The 13,975-nt window shown below is 46.1% G+C and overlaps 1 protein-coding gene across 2 annotated transcripts in view; it reads right to left on the reverse strand.

Annotated features, from left to right (window-relative positions):
• SCML4 (Scm polycomb group protein like 4) overlaps nucleotides 1-9,842 on the reverse strand; it is a 98,329-nt gene extending 88,487 nt beyond the window's left edge. For both annotated transcript variants that reach the window (XM_045188653.2, XM_024552157.3), the window contains exon 1: nucleotides 9,651-9,842. The gene's annotated coding sequence lies outside the window, so the exon portion shown is untranslated. The remainder of the gene's footprint in view (nucleotides 1-9,650) is intronic.
• Between the last annotated feature and the right edge of the window lie 4,133 nt (nucleotides 9,843-13,975).

Genomic DNA, 13,975 nt, shown 5'->3' on the forward strand with positions numbered 1-13,975 from the left:
ACCAGAGGTGCAGGCACTCAGAGGAAAGGCCGTGAGGACGGCACAGTGACCGCTTACTGTGAAGCCAAGGGGAGAGGCCACAGGAAAAAGAAGAGAGCTTGGTCTTCCCAGCCTCCAGAACTGTCAGAAAATACGTTTCTGTTGTGCCAGCCGCCCAGCCTCTGGCATTTGATTACGGCCGCCCGGCAAACGAATGCAGGCGCTATGGACACATGTCCTCCTCCAGCACGGGAGACAGGTCCCTCCTGCTTCCTTCCCATCAATGTGTGGTCAGACTAGGTACCACTTGTCTCATGAACTTGCTTTTCTTTTTTGCATTCTGTGCTTTTTTTGTGCCTGGTATTACTCCTGAATCAACCTACCCCACCCCTCTGTGGTCCGGCATGACTCACCCTGTCCCAGGGTGGGGCCCCCACCAGCTCAGACAGCTGGGGGTGGGGGTGGGTGCGAGGGCACACCGGCTGCTGCGCTGACTTGCAGCGCTTTGTGTAAACCGCCCCACTTGGAAGCCATCAGCCCCAGAAAAAGATGTCTTTTCAATCCCTCTGAGGCGCCTGTCACTGATTTTCTGTTCTGCAGTGACACTTCAGGTCAAAGAGGCCAAACAGATAAAACTGCCGTTCAAAAGATTTTTATCCTGCTTCTGAGGGCAGTGTGGACACAAATTCACTGCGTGGACAGGGGGTGAGTGAAATTGATGGTGCCGCACAACATCCTCTCAACAAGCAGGGCCCAGAGGGCTCATGAAAATGTCCAGCTGCCTTCATGGCCATGAGGCATGGCCCTGTCCTAACTCCTGTGATGTCATATTGTATACATCACAGCTGAGCTCCTTGTCACCACAGAGCCAGACTTAACGTTAGCGAGACAGGCTGTCTGAGGACCCTGACTTCCAGGGTAGACGTTTTCTCCCCAGGGGACCGAGCTGGCTGCGACTCAGGGTCCCGTGTGGGGGCCAGCAGGGAGCCTGAGCTGCGGCTGCAGAGCTGCAGGCAGCCCACTGAAAGGTGGCTCAAACCTCCCCAGAATTAGTGTCCCTAGCAGTGACACTCTCTAAAAGCTGCTCTGAAAGCTGAAGGATAATTTTCTGAGGAGAAAGGCTGGGAAGGTCTCAGAGGATCACAGTCCCTATGAACTGAGCAATACCACCCAGGAAGTCAGCTCCAAACCCCCAGAACAGAGACAGGGTCAAAGGAGTGCTTACCAAACCTCAGATCCTCAGGTACCTGCTTTGTAATGTTGGTTTGGACACTGCCTGTGACGGTTAATGTCATGGGTCAACTTGACTGGACCGTGGCATGGCAGCCCAGAGAGTTGGTCGAACATTACTCTGAGTGTGCCTGCAAGGGTGTTTTTGGGTGATACTAGCATTTGAATCGGTAGACTGAGTAAAGCAGAGCTCCCTCCCTAACATGGGTGGACCTCATGCAATCTTTATGGTTCAGTTATGACATTACACTGATTTTTCTTATATTACAGTTGTGACTGGGCTATATTATCTGGGAATTTCACTTCAGGATTGTACACGGGGAGTTAAAAAACATTTGTCATGGAAATGAGGGTGGAGTCTGACCGGACCGTGAGCCTCCTGCTTTAAAAGAAATTTGCTGTGGATCAAAACTGTCTTTCCAAGTGGAAACACCAGGGAATCATTTCCTTTCTGGAACCTGCTGGGCCTGGGAACAGCCTGGCAGGGCTGAGCAGGGGCAGCTGGGTCGGAGGCATGAAAGAGCTCTTTCTCTGCGGCCGTCACAGGTGGAAGGCACGGAAGCCCCATGCGCTTTTGAAAACTGAAGGAAAGGCTCAGCAAACTTCACACGGCCATGTGACCCTTGACAATCGCTCAATGGAGCCTCAGTTTCCCTCACTGTGTAATGAAGATAAAAATAGCCCCTCCCATATTGACTTCCTGTGTGGATTAAGTCAGATAAACAAGGTAAAGCCTATTTCGTGCCTCCCTCTGCCGCCCTGAGCATATCATGCTCCACAAATGGGAGCGTGTATTTCTTATTGTTGCCCAGCACGTTACAGCTTACAAAGCCCTTTCCCATAGACTGTTTCCCTGAGCTTTATGTACATTATCCAAGGAGCCCACCCACCAACTTCTGAAATATTAGATCCCAAGGTCTAATAAAGTAGGGGTAACGACGAAGAGTGTGCATGCTCTTTCCACAACACCATGCTGCCTCTACCCATGCTGGCATTATCCCTCATTCATTCGACAAGTATTTACAGAGCACTTGCCACACTTGGGGCACTGGGCCTCAGCAGTGGGGACTGCTGGGAGTACCGTCTCCAGGGAGGTGAGGCCCAGCATGGCTACCGCATTTGCCCAGTCACACTGGTAGCCTTTAAACTGGCTTCTGCCACTTGAATTCCAGGCTTCTCCATTTATATTTATTCTGTGCAGCTCCAAGGACAAAAGCGCACCCTCAGGGGGAGGAAGACATTCCTGGAGGAGGAAGCTGGGGAAGCTCTGCAGGGAAAGACACAACAGTGGAAGAGAAGCCTCCTGAGGATAAAGGCTGTGCCGTCTGCATCCTTCAAAGACCCCGGGAGGGAGCAGGCAGCTTGCCCTGGGAGAGAGCCTTCAAAACCCATTCAATCCAAGAACCTGGGACTCACTTAGAGACATTTCTTAGAGTATGGGTTTTTGCTTTCAACTTTTCCCTTCAAATGTCAAACATTTTTGCTTCCAGCTCATTATTTTGGCTAGAATTTTAACCTTCCAGCTTCCACAGAGGGGTGGCCTGATAGAAAATGGTCCCACGGTTCCGGCGTAAACCCTCCTACCCTGCCCTAAACCTGCATGCTCAGGGATGAGGTGCAAACCCCTGGGCACTGGTAATCAATCTACCCATGCCAAATACACAGGCAGAATCTTGGTAAAAGTGTGCCCTGGGTTTGCTTAACTTTGTCCAGGAAGTCACGTGACTCACACTGTCCACTGTTTGAAACCTACAAGGACCAGCTCGGTCTTTGGTTGCATGGAAATTTTTTTTCTTCAGGCATGAAAATGCCAAATATAGTCATAAAACCAGTGACCTCACCTGTGCCCAGAAATGTATATATTTTTAAATGATTATACTTCCAGTTTATTCTATATTACTCTGGTCTCAAGATAATTAATAAGAACCCAATTTCTCAGCACTTGACCTTAACAGGGATTTGGGCTAATTCCAAGAAAACATGTGCAAGATGAACTTTTCTGAATATGTTTTTCCCTTACTCTGCTATCAAAGAACTTTTAGTTCTGTTATTTATTTATTTTTTTCTTTACTGAGTTCCTGCTAAACAAATTCCAACTGAAAGGGAGGGCAACAGAAAGGAAGGATGGTCCTCTACACCACCACGTATCGCTGGCCCCCACACATTGTCACATATGTCACACACTCCATTCCCTGGAGAGAGTTTACACTCACCTGGTCTCATTAAGGCAACACACAGACAGTCTCTCACTGTGGGACCAATTAACCATTTCCACATGGGCACCCCAGTAACCCCACCAGACAGCTGGCCCTCACTATTTATGTTAAGTACTTAATATTAATTACGTTACAGACACTCAAAACAAGAGCTCTATTTTCACATCATGGGTGGTGACTTCAGACATTAGAACAAGTTAGGTTTTTTGTATGTTTTTATGCTTGGTTTGGAATTTGTGCACCAACATGCAAAGCTGTCTACACCGTTCCACCTGAAGTGCTTTTGCAAATGAGCTGTTAAAGTGACGTAATTAAGTACACTTGCACATCTTTTGGCATCTGAAAGGGAGAGGTCCTTATGTGAGGGGAACCACACAGACGACTGACTTGACCCCAAATCTCACGGCAAGCTCCCCAGCACAGGCAGCAATGGTGACAGCCTGCACCAATGACCACAGGCTTCTGAAGGCTGAATAATGACAGAAATCTGTTCCCACAGCGGAGTTCCTTACTGATCAGTGACATTTTTTTAGTTATGCTCTTAGGGATGAACAGCATATCTCAATCACTAGTTGTTTGATTGAGCCTTGATATCACCATGGTTTCGATAGTGAGGGTACTCAGTCCTAAAGGACTGCGAAGGAAAAAGGCCAGCCTCTTTGTCTGGAAGGCCATCAAGAAGGAGGATAATTCCTGTTGGATCGTAATCGTTTACAAATGGTTAGACCCAAAAGAAATGTTTCAGTTACACAACTGCCAGACCCTGTCTCCAAAACAAAAAGTCTGAAGCCCCGGCATTGGTGTTCACCTGTGTTTTCCTCTTCAGTTCTTCCTTTCCTCACTCACCAAGGCCACAGTTGCCCGTCAGAACAGTATTAAAACCCTGAGGCCAGCCCCCGAGTGGCGGGAGGGCTGCACCCGCCGCAGACCCGCAGACCCGGCTGCTTCGAGTGTTCACGTCCACCTGACCAGAGGGCTAGCTCCATACCCAAGGGAAAAACACACTCCTTGGTGTCCGACCCTGGTTTCCTCATCAGAACAATGACATCCCGGGATGACTGCTGGACAATTGGGAAAGGGGAAAAAGAAAATCTTTCCTTCGATCCAAAAGAAAATGGCCCATACAGGCTACAAGCTGACAGCCATATGCGACTGTTGGCTCTCACTATACCCCTCCTGAACTGCACCAGGATATGGGGAGGACAGTCACGGTCAAGCCCTCATTTGGAAGGGGGGATGGAACTCTCTCTTCTGAGTTTTATCCCAGCACCTCTGTGTCCAGTGCCACTTCCCCTTGGCTGGACTGGGACCCAACCCGGGTAATTCTTGGCTCTGCCCAGTTCAGTGTGTGTTTCCAAATTTAGTCTCCACTTTATAAAAGCCTCCATATTTCTTCAGGGTTACTTTCAAGTCATATTTTGTTTCATTTTGAAAGGATGAGGACTTTTGCTCTGTAATGATCAGCCCAGAAAGACAAAATTTTGTTACCAAATATTCAGCTCTCAAAAGCTGAGTCACCATCACGGGGCTGCCCGGACATCACCACCTGTCAAAGCACAGCGCTGACATTTTCCCTGGCACAGGGGTTTCCCCAACAGCCACCCCCACTCCTGGACTCTGTATCAGACGCTGTGTGAGGAAAGGGCTGGCACAGCCTGGCCGCAGGGGAGTGCCACCGTTTTTGAAAATCAGCAATACTGGGACCAAGGTCCATTTATCTGATCAAGAATGCAGCTGCCGAAAGGGAAATGCACATCTGCCTCCCCCCAAACAAAAATCTAGGTAGAATATGTCTGAGTCGGTGGGAGGGTAAAGAGGAGTTCATGAGGTTCTGTGCCACCGGATTCTCTGTAACACACAAATGGCCGAACAGCAACAACAGCAACCTCAGGGAAGCTCGCAATGTGCATCCCAGAATGCACTCCTGTTACTCCAGGGTGTGACATAGGCTTAGTGGAATGACTTTTTAGCTTGACACAAAGTGAGAACTGCCACAGGGTAATAAATTCCTCTCTGTCTGAAAATAGTAGTCCACAAAGTAATCATTGCCAGAAGCAAGAGGTATTTTATCTCCTCAATGGTGGGAAAGTGCCTCTTCTGATTGAAAAATTTGTATTTATTCCAGAATGCACAACTCCTGCTCGCTGCTCATCTCTATCCCACCCTCCTGAAGGCAGGGATGTTCCTGATTCCCAGAACTGCCAGTTTCACCCAGCAGAAAGCTTGGCCACCAGCATCCCAGCCGAGCCAATCTCCGGGCTGAGAGAAGCAGGAGCCCGCCAATGCTAACGTTGAAAATCCAGAGAGAGGAGAGAGAGGTCTGACTTCTGAAGTCAGTGGTGATTTGTACCCGTCACCACTTGCCTTCCAGATGCTGTGCACTGGGGCCCATTGGCAGTGTCCCTCATCAGGTTGCCCCTGAGCGCCACCCACCAGTGACAGCCAGAGAGAGAATGAGACAGAGAAAGAGAGAAAAAGAGAGAGTCTGAGGGGGTTCACTGTGGAGCAGGCTGCTCCGAAATGCCCAATGTTCCTATGCTTCTTCAGACGTTAGTATGTGCTGGTCAGAATAAGCCAAATTTCAAATAGTCCTAGACGTGACCGAAATGGCCCTTCTGCCGCAGCTCCTCTGCTTCAAGTCTCAATCTAAATCTCAGCATCTGACAAACCTCGGTGAGCGTTTGCAGAAATATTAAGGAATGAACCTTTGCCAGAACGAAAACTGAGATGAAGGCAACAACCATCAAAGACACTTAGGACCTCGTGGACTTGCAGCCAAAGCCCTGGAACTTGGTTATACACGTATCAACAAATAAACGAAGGATTCGCCACAGCAACTTATAGCAGAGATTTATAGCAGAGACCAGAGTGTGGCATTCTTGAAAATGCAGAGGTTTGGGGTGGGGTTAGAAAAGGAAAATAAAGAAAGAGAAACAACAGAGTTAAATGCAATCTAAACATTTGAGCCACTCTTTCAACCTCAGAAATTCCCCCAGGATTTGGGTGATGCTAATGGTCTTTGAACCATGTTGGAAAATGTCACAATAGATGTTTGAATTAAAATCCAGTAAGTTTGCCAAAAGACCAATTGTTTAAAATTGGCAGCATTCCAGACGACTTACTAGGCTGCATACTGCCCGGGGCTAAGAGAATTGTTCATTCCAGAGCAAGTTAATTATCACCTTATTGATAAAGGGGTAATTTTTTAAAGCTCATGGTGTGGCTTTTGTGGCTCATTAGTTAAAATTTAGAGTAATTGACTAGACAGAGTAGTGGCTTCTGTCACACTGTATATGTACTCGACCATTTGAGTTTCCTCCCAGGGGCTGTTTTTAGTCCCCTGGTCTCTCCTCACCTGTCTGCCCTTGAAGGCAACAAAAACATTAAAAACATTTAAAGCTCAAACTAGCCTTTTGGGAAATTGCAGGATTAGGAAGATATCCAAGAAGGCACTTAATCAAAACTCATTCCTAGAAATGTCAAGTTTGCCCACCAAAATGAAGAAACCCATGTAATCACAGCAAATGGGAAGGTTTCACAAACTTCATCTCCAAAATGCGAGATTGAATTTTACACTCTTTGATAATTAGATGGGAAGAGGGTTTTTCCTGTTCTTTTCCCCTTCTCTCCAACAACATCCCGGAATAAAAACAGAGGGATGGGGAAAGAGAAGCGGCAAGGGAGAAAAGCAGAAGGCAGGTGGAATCTGAAGCCCTCATCCCCACATGGGAGCAAGTCACCTCCTGCTTTCTTCAGGACCCGAAGATTGAGGCAAGCGCGCCAGGGCCACCTGGAGTCAGCGCGATGCTGAGGCATCCAAGGTTACCGGCTGGGGAGGACTGGCGTCCGTCCCACGGAGCTCTGCCCCCGCCCCAGGGCACGAGTTCCCAGCTGCGGCTCACCCTCTGCTGGACCCAACGCTGGTTCTACCCTTTCTCACCAGGCGAGGGTGTGTGATGTGTCCTCCCCGCACGCAAACTGGAAACAGACCAGCAAAACATTCTAAACCCCCACAAATGTTCAGAAAGTTTGTTTCTCTCTGAGCGCCTCTTGTTTTGATTTAAGGGAACTTTAGTCATGTGTTCCTTGAATTTCAAGTATTTGAGATCCAAAACTGAAATTTAAAAAAAAAAAAAAAGGCCACCACTTTCTGAGAGCTTGAATACAAACTGATTTTTACATCACTTAAAAAAAAAGTTTAAAAATGTCTATCCTTGTACGTTGAGGCATTGCTTGAATTTTCATAATAAACATATTATTTAACATTTTTAAAAGTCATTACTTTTTCAAATTTTCAATTAAAAAAGTTCTTAAAGCAGGGTGACAGTCCTTGAGTTGGTTCGGTTTCCAGCCATTGGTCTGCCTGTCTCCCCTGCAGCTGGGGTGGGGGCGGGGGACACCCAGGACCCCAGCGCCCAGGAGTCAAGAACCAGAAAGCGAAACTGCTTCCGCTGGTTTCACTTGTCTGAAAACGCACCACCAAAAGCAAATAAATGACGGGAAGCAACTTATCCTGGTTTCTCTCACTGTTTTCTTTTCTATCCATTATCGTTCACTTACTTCCCCCCCCTCCCCCGCTTTTTGCCGCAAAATAAAAGTAATTTTTGTGGCATGGGGAAGAAATGTAAACATGTTAAGCATATGAGAACTGGGTTTTTGTGAGATTTTCCCTTTTCTTATAATTCCACAAATCAAGCAGATGGATCAATTTACCAAAATATTAGAGTCCCTCCACATACATAATTTAAAGAGCTAAAGAAAACATTTTCAGATTTTTAAAACTATCTGTAACACATGTTGAAAAGGTAAAGATGTTGAGGCAACCAAAGAACTTCCCCTAAAACTGACAGTGCTATATTAATATTTTATTTGAGATTACGTGATCACTATTGCTTTTCTAGATAATCTTTGCTTGGTGGTTTTGCTTAAATACCCACCTCATTTTTTCAGACTAGTTCTACCAAGCAACAACAACAAACAAACTCCGCACAGGTATGGTACCCCGGTAAACTACCCACACTGTAAATTCCGTCACAGTTATTTTTATGCTTTCACTCCCAATATTGTTTTATTTAAAAAGAAAAAAGTCTTGGGGAGGGGTGGGGGGGGGTAGTGGGGAAGCAGCTATGTTTCTCACTCTTTAAAAATGGATCCTCTTGTTGAAAAGGAAGAAACACAGAGGACACAACCAACATCTCGATTCTGAAGCTCCTGGATTTCTTTCCCAAGCCACCATGTCTGAGACCAACCAAAAAGCCATTTCCTCAGAAGGTACTGATCGGCTAGCCCTCCTGAGTACCACCACGGAGCACAGAAACACCACCACGAGCTGCCTCTCCCTCACTGTGGCAGGTAGCAGAAAGGATATTGACTTAGTACCTCAACTATCAGTGAAATGACTTACGTGAAGCCGGCACCTCACCCTCCTCCATGGTCCTCTCCTGCTCAGCTAACAACCTGGGGAGGGAGCCTTGTGCCACTAGGAGGGACACGTGCAAATGGGTTCAAGTCACACAACACCCCACCTGGGAAGGTGGTGCCTCTGTGTATTAGAATTTAGGAAGACTGCTCCTGACACTGCATGTTCACCTGTTTGTTTTTCTTTTTCCCCGAAACTAACCAGCGCCAGCAACCAGCAGTAAATAGTATTCTCATCCATCCCGGTCAATTCGGAAACACCAGCACAAAGACACCTAAAATATTCCATCTGATGTGCAAAAAATAAAATTCAATTCAAAAACCCATTCTTGCATGTTCACCACACACTGATTTTAAAAATTAAATTTTAGGTCAATATTTTTATCCCAAGATATACTAAAACATTTTTAATTAAAAAAACAAAGCACAGCAAAATCATCACCATAAAAAGAAAAAGCTAACCAGTTATTTGAGTTTACATTTGGGGAAAAAAACAACTTTCTACATATTTAAATGCAGAGTTAAAGAGTAGTGAACACGTATATATCCAAAATTTATAAACTGTATAATTCTGTACTACATCTTTCCCCTCTGAGGTCTGATGAAGAAATCGAATGTTGTCTTTTGAGTAGAAGGAGCTAAAGTTTCCCTGCTGCCCTCAGTGGTTTCAGTGCAGCCCGTTCATGCAGCGGCACAGAGGCAGGCATGCAACCCAGAAAAACTGAACCAGGTAGCCTGCCATACTGACAGTAGAAAGAGAAGGATCCCGTGTCCACGGCACGCCCTCCAATTGTGCCTCTCCCTTACCTACGGCTTGTTCGCCAGAGCCCTGATCGGGTTCTTTACCAGGCCAGGAATGTTGACTCAGAAGACAGAAGACTTTCGGTACCTGCAAACCGAGTACCGCAAAAGCTAATCTTCCACCCGTGTGTTAGTAGCTCACAGTTAGGCTCCAGCAGCCTTGCTCCCCGGCTGCAAACATCTCATTAGACTAATGCATTCAGCACAGGCAGAAAACTCGATTTACCATAGCTACAGCAATGAATTTCCATTACGGTGACAGCTTCAACCACATCATGTCCGGAAAACCAGCCAACCACTGGCTTTTAAAGAACACACACATTTCACATGCAGAAAACGAGGCGTGTGTGCGTTTCATGTTTCCTTCCTCTTAGCAGCCCGCCTAAGAGAAATGTGCAGTGCAGCTTTTCGCCGACATGAGCTGCCCGGTGATGACACTTCTGCTTCTTTGGTAGTTACGTTCTTGTAATAAACTGAATTATGTCACAATTGTCAGAAGGGGTGTTTCCCGCATTTCAGTTTTCATTACCCCTCCTCTGTTGCCATAGAAACCAGACTGTAACATCATCTCTTTGTCCCAGCCCTGCGGCAGTGTGGGCCAGCACCGGCTTACAAGATAACTGGTGAGCTGAGGGAGTAAATGTTTGACTTTGGACAAATAAGACAAAAAAGGGATATTCTAATGTCATCGTTGTTCAGGAGAGACTGTGTTTGCCAGAGGAGTGTGCCCACACAGGTGAACACACTGGGGTCATACATAGTAACTCCACGGCTGCATACAACAAATGTGGTCAGTTCATTTTTTGACTTGGGCTCCAGATCTGTGCGTGTAAGTGCAGAAGTGCGTCTACGCCCAGGAACGTGGTCGGGGCCCGCATGGGGTGGCAGGGTCCTTCCACGGGAGAGGGCTACTGTTCCTCCTCCACGCTCTCCAGTGTTCTCTGTGGCAAACCGATTCACACTGGAAAAGGGACTTTTCTTCTCCTTTTTTTTGTAAAGTGGAGGAAGGCCCCCCATTGCCCATTTCATTCACCCCATTCTGGGGTATTATTCCCACATATTTCCTACAAGAAGAAATATTCATTCCACAAATATGTGGCCACCTGCAGGCTTACTCCTGGGGCTGAGCAGCAAGCACACTGAGCCAGGAGTAAACACCAACTAGGGCTAATTAAGGCTTCGGCCACAACTTGAACGGTTACCAGGAATGAAAAAAATAAAATTACAACTTGAGGGTTTTCTGCATATATAGGCGGAATCGTATTAGAAAGAATAAAAAATCTCTCTGCTTAAATTATGACCAAAGGGGAAAAATTAAAAATTTTTTAAGTCAAAGCATTGTATTTATTGAGCAAAAAGTAAATTAGCTATTTATTTAATGATCTAATTTTATTGTTTTGCTTTGTGTGAGGAAAGGCAAGTTTAGTCGCTTTTCCTTTTGGTCATTGAATATAAGTTAATTTCATCAAAGGAGTCAGAGGGAAAGAAGCAAGAGGAAGAGGAGAGTAAAGAAAACAGGACCCAGTGGAGGGTTTTAATTTGGCAGCACCTCTGTCTCGGCCACAGTGGCTGTTGTGTGCCGATGGCCAAGGACACAAGCTCACACTACACCCAGCAGAGCACCTTGAGTGGTCTGAGATGCTAAGCCAGTCTGCACTTGAAAATGTTTCTTCAGGTTAAAAAAACCTTCCTTAAATAATCAAAATGTTTCCCAAATCCTATAAAAGACTTGACAGAATCTGTCTGAAAGAAAGGAGTTTTGGGTTTTTCTTCCCAGCTTTTTGAGAATTTGTGATTCAATCCTCAGAGTCCGCACTTCCTCATCTCGTCCCAGATGCCCTATCTGGCCTGTCCTTAGGCTGGGTGTGGTCCGACGCAGGCATCGGCACCACGAGTCAGCCACAAAATGAGGCTTAAATAGACATTAACCAAAGCTGGTTTGCTTAAAAAAAATAGATGCACGATAGGTAAATAGACAGATACAGAGATACATAGATAGACAGCCTTACTGGGATTTCTTTCTTTATGCAACCAGGACTATAGATAGGCCTTAAACAAAATCTGTGTTTTAAAAAAATCCTAACTATTTTTCATTTCAGGAAAAATTTTAAGTTAAACATGCCAGAGAGAGGAAATGTGGTGGGATGGCTGTATACAAGCTAAGGGGTCTGTTAGGAAGAAAAGGGGTCCTTCCGAGCTAAGGTGTTCATCTGCACGTACATCCCTGGGCTATGACAAGGTTTTTAAATTTCTTTGGCCCTGTGGTTACACTCGTGTCGCAGACCACAGGCAGCATGCTCTACTCTTTCCACACAAATGCCCGCTGGGTTGGCAGTTAGCAAAAGAAGGTGGCCAGTGGGAGCAAGCAGGTTAATGTGGGGGCGTTCTAACCCCAAACCTACTTAAAGGAGTCTGTATTGGAAGAGTCATCCTTCTGTCAGCTGTTGGTAGTGAGCTGCGGTTCTAACCCAAGCATCGGGTGGAGAGTGCTGTGTCCTGGGCAGGGGAGTCAATGCCATTGCAAAAACAACCCTTGTTACTGTAATCCTAGCTACCTTTCACAGGGAAATACTACATACATATCCTATTCATATGTTATCTCACAACCACCTATGATGTAAGTACGGTAAGTTCCATTCCCCTTTTACAGATAAGGAAACTGAGACTCAGGGATATTAAGTAAGTTGCCCAAGGTCACACAGCTCAGAAGTGTCGGGTACAGGATTGACCCAGACAGTCTGTCCCCAAATACACAGTAATTAATCATGTGGCCACATGGCTTCCTGGCACTACCTCCTGTTCCACCTCTGCCAGTAACCCAATGCCATTGTTGAAATCACTGCTCTTATAACATGGGGGAGGGGGATAGGGGACTAGATCATCTTTGTAGTCCCTTATGGTTCTGACATTCTACAGTTCAATGAATTGCTTTACCTGCTGGGCTGGAACAGACCAGTGCTTCGTGTTGGAGGAGAACCCAGCTGCGGTTGTGGCTACACCCATGACTACTCACAGGCAAAAAGCACCATCTCTGCCAACAGAATAAGAGCTGGCAAACCAGTGCTTTGCACGGTCAAGCTGGGGTGGAAACTGGGGGGAGAGAGCATGGGGAGAGAACAGGGAAGTTTTAAAGGCCAGGATCCCCTTCCCGATGTAGCAGAGGAAACCAGTCTCCCACATGCACGTACCTGGCCCCTGACTTTGCCGCCGCATCATTCAACACAGACTTTTCCTTAAGTGTTCCTGAAAGTTTGAGAAGTTTCAGGGTTCTGGGAAGCGTGAGGGTTATGATCACCATTTTGCCAAAGACGGAGGGCAGAACAGACCCCTGGGCTCCCCCAACCTGCCATTTCTTCAACTCAAAGCCTTGCCTTCTGTGGGGCCAGAGCTTAGTTAAACTACATAAGCAGGGATCTATCTAAATCAAAACCAGGACTGTTCTTTGTAGTAAAGATAAACAGGAAACAACCTCAACACCCAATAAAAAGAGGTTAATAAGTGTATCTTGTGTCCACACCATAGAATATGCAGTGTATCTACCAAAGAGAATGTCACAGAAGGCTACGGAATGACAGGAAAAGATGTTCTCAATATATACTTGCTAAAAATTGCAGGTTAGAATCTTATTTTGAAAGAATATAATGAGCTACGTAATACTAGAGACATGACCTGTTGGTGATAGGATTATGTGTAATTTTTATTTTCTTAATCTTTCTTTTTTATGTTTTATACAAAGGAAGATTTATATTTTTATGATAATTTAAAATTACATGAATTGATTGGTTAGTAACAGAACTTTTCCTTATAACATCTGCAAACATATTTGCTTATAATTCTCATAAATCTTAAGTCTTAAATTTATTTGTCATCAATGAAATAAAAATAAAACCTTTGCCTGGTGGTTGTAGGCTACATTCAGCCATGGCCTTAGCCAATGGTGCAAGCTTGAAGACTGTCCCCAACTCACTCAAGTCATCTTACTGTCCCCCACCCTGGGCTCCTCCATCACCTGAGGCCATTGAGCCAATGCAGGGTGCTCAGCTGAGCCAATGCAGAATGAGGGCAGACTCCCTGTCCTTCCCCTCCAATGGCTCCCACAGTCTGTTGGGTCCTGTCAGAGCTGATAATTCTCAGACTCGTTTTAGTAAAGACATGGGCTAAAGACATGCTGCTGGGGAGGGGGTAAGGTGATTGAATGAAGTGAAAACCACTCCCATCCAAGGAAAGGATGACTCATCCAAGTTCTCTGGGGCCTTAACCTTGGCTCCTCTCAGATGGGGCCTCCTCTTTTTGTGCCTCTGGGCCTGTGGCCCCAGCGGATATTCAGGGAT

The sequence above is a fragment of the Desmodus rotundus genome, chromosome 11, assembly GCF_022682495.2.
Source record: "Desmodus rotundus isolate HL8 chromosome 11, HLdesRot8A.1, whole genome shotgun sequence".
Lineage (NCBI taxonomy): Eukaryota > Metazoa > Chordata > Mammalia > Chiroptera > Phyllostomidae > Desmodus > Desmodus rotundus.